Consider the following 3,553-nt stretch of genomic DNA (forward strand, 5'->3'; position numbering starts at 1 on the left):
TACTCGCACCAATTACCCTGGTTATCCCACAGAAGATGATTTATTATAATGGACTTATTATAGTAGAGAAAGGTGCAAAATGTTTCTATTCATTGAAATATTATTTAAATAGTGGAAGTTTCACTTAAAAAGTAACAAATGGGTGGTAGCACTGACAACCACACTCTTTTGTTCCAAGCCTTTTTGGGACAGATTCCCACTTCTGCATTAGACCAGTCTTCGCGTGCAACAATTTTAGTCTAACAGCTTCCGTACTGGGGGGTGGGTGGTTGGTTTTTATTTCCTTTTTCAGAGACATGGAGTATCTTTCTTCTTAACTGATTTTCCGGACTTGAGGGTTTCTTTAGGGGGAAGCTGCTTAAGGAGGGTTCTGGGTGGACAAGTCCTTGAGGATTTGCTTAGGTGTCCCTAGACACTGTGTGCTGACTGCCTCCCAAAGGTCCTAAAAACGCCTCTTATGCTGCTGTATGACTAGAGGTGGTGAGAGATCCTCCCAGCCCCATCACACAGCTTTCTCATGAAATTTGGGGTCAGAGAGGTCTCTTAGTGTTTCTTGAAGGACCTCACATTTGGCTTTGTTTACCCTGTTCTCTATATTTGGATTTGGACAAGTTTCCTCTGCAATTTACTCTCTGGAACGGTATACACTGAAAACCCAGTTCATTTTCAGATTCTGAAAGGGATTGAAAAGTCTGATTGTCTAGTTGCCTGTGGTGGGCACAGGGGGATTGGCTACCCAGAAGGATATGAGGTGTTTTTAGGACAATCTTCCTCTTCCAGTAGGGCAAGAGTAAACTCTATAAGGAGTCAAACAGTCTGTGGACATCTCTGGGATGGAGGGAGTAGAGTTTCGCATCTTTTTGATGTGAGCCCTGACGGAAGTGTTTGAGACCCTGGATTTGCCAGTGGATCTGTTCACTGAGCAAGTGTTTCCACTTCTTCCAATAAAGTAAAGGGGAATGGAACCACCTTGCAACCAACCAAACACAGATGAAAATGAGAATTTCTGGAGAAATCCTTGTTTGTAGAGTTCTCTTAAACTTTGTGCTTAAGATTGTATAGCAGTATCTTCTTGAAACAAATTCCAAGTGAGAAAGTTGTTGAGAGGGCATTTAGCAAGTTGTCACAGGGCAAATACTGAAAAATTACTGCTTGACCAGTACCTGAAAGGCCTGGCCCTCTGCCAGAGGGCTCACAAGCACTGCTGTAGCCTAAGTTGGCAAGAACAGTCAGGTGGAACTACCGTGTACTGTCTCTGGTGGAAATTATACCACAGGGAGAACAGGCCAGCTAGCCTCTTCCTAGGATTTGGAAAACTGTTACTATTAAGCCTGGAGCTTTGATAGTTACAAGAGGTTCATGGTGCCTACAGAGCCACTCATCTCTGTCTCCCAGGTAACTATCACCTACTCTCCGAGCAGCTGACATTCCTGCCCCATTTGGTTCTTGTCTCTTCTCCAGACTGTACACAGGCAACATGTGCAACAGGTCTCCCCACAGCTGCTGAAAGGAACCCTGGTGACATCTGCCCTCTTGGCACCAGGATTCTGCCCTTCCTGGTGTGGGGAGGCTTCCAAGGACCCATGTGACTTTAAGAATATCTACAACTCAGTAATGGTCCTGTGGTCTTCCAGGCTAAATGGTCCCTTCCTGGCCTCCTCAGGGGTGGTGGAGAGAGTTATTTTCAACAACCAGTTCATTCAAGAGAAGTGCTTACTGGCTCACCCATCTGTATTCCTAAAGCAAGAGCGGTGGGTGATTCGGGTTCGGGTAGCACCCAGGTCCTGTTTTGCAGCTAATTGCATTTGTCACCGATGTCCACACAGGGAATCACTAAGCCCTTAGAATAAAAAGTACAGATACTTGTGTATGAGCTACAGTTTTGAGCCTTAACACTAGTTCACACAGAAGAAAGCTCCACTGCCCCTTCTTCAGGAACTGTTTGTGCAGATGTTTCGCTGGACTTCTCAACAGTTCTAACTTGCAGGTGGGCACTTTACATGCAAATGGTTCTGATGACCTATGTGGCTGGGTACATCACTGACTGTCCCCAGAAGTTAGGAGCCACAGCCAGGCTGTCCCTCAGAGAAGGCGCAGTGTTTGGCACCATCAAAGCAGGGTGGGAAAAATTCTCAGTCCAGGAAGAAGCACCGCTGTTGCTGGTTACTATCCGGTAAGAACTGGATGAACCTTAGACCAGATCATGTCTCTACACTTTTCTGTAATAAATACAATTGCACATCCCCGCAGGTGGTCTGAAGCCCTACACTCCTCAGTTGGCCTGTCCTCACCTGTACTTGCCGTGACATTTCTTTAGAGGTAGGATGGGTTATACTCTTTTTATCCCCTCCCCAAATTATGACACATTAAAAGAAGAAATTTCCTCTCCAGAACCCTGTAATGCCTACTCCCCCGGCCCCAGCCCTCCTCACTTTAGGTCTTACCCCTGACAGGGGTTTTTCAGAGGAGAAGTCAGAAAGCTCCACAGAACGGGGGCAATCTGATAGTCCCACAGCCCATGACACATGCAAAGTTACTGAGGCAGAAGAGTGTAAATGATGTATTGGCTAAGGCTCACTTGAACAGAGTTGCCATATTATCTCTTCAGGTGTTCGCAAAGCAGCCTTGATGTGTCTCGCTGAGAATTCGATGAACACAGATCCTGATGAGCAAGGAGCTTCAATCAAATGCACTCTTTTCACATTTTGTTGAAATAAACCCCCACATTTGGAGAAGAGTCACCATTTGTCATTTCAGCCCACGCCCAGCCACCTCCTCAACTCCACATTTCGCAAGGGGGTGGGGGGATGCAGTGGTGGAGGGAGCCCCATCATGCCCCTGCAATATGTTCCTAGGTTTTGTCTCTTGAACTTACCTAAGAATGAGTGGGGGAAAGTGGTAAAAAGCTGGCCCTGGCCAGCCCTAACCTACTGGTTGAATCAAGGTAAAGATGCTGCAAGGTGTCAGTACTCTGGAACTCCACAGCTGAGAGTTAACCAGAGTGGGTTTAGGGCAGAGGTGAAAAAGCCACAAGGAAGAAGGAACTTGGCCCACTGGTAGCATGTGCTAAGCAGGAAAACTACCTGAAAGAAAGCCTTGGAAGCCCAGCTCGATTCTCTCAGAAGTCTCCTTCCCAGCAGGGAAGTTGAGAAGGCTCTAATATACTTAGTAATTAACACTGGGACCAAATGGAAGACATTGGAGATTTTATGGAAAGGTTTTAGATTCTCCTCACCATGAACTAGCTACTTAATGCTTCTGGAAGTCTAACTTTGGGCACAGGAAGGCACTAGGGGAAGAGACTTACAGGATTGTGTGCCTTTAACCCTCTACCTCAGTTTCTCTGAAAAGGATCTCTTTATGAACCCACATGGTCAAGGCAGGAACAAACACCAATGTCTAAACGTCAACAAAGAAAGGTGAAGGACACAAGGAAGTACTAGGCGGTTACTGGTTTTTGCTGATTGTTGACACTCAGTGCTACGTGTCTATCTCCCTCGTTGGAATATGTGGTAAATGTTGGCTTTTTCTAAAATGAAATAAAATATCAGGT

This window comes from Loxodonta africana, chromosome 1, assembly GCF_030014295.1.
Source record: "Loxodonta africana isolate mLoxAfr1 chromosome 1, mLoxAfr1.hap2, whole genome shotgun sequence".
NCBI classification, from domain to species: Eukaryota; Metazoa; Chordata; class Mammalia; order Proboscidea; family Elephantidae; genus Loxodonta; species Loxodonta africana.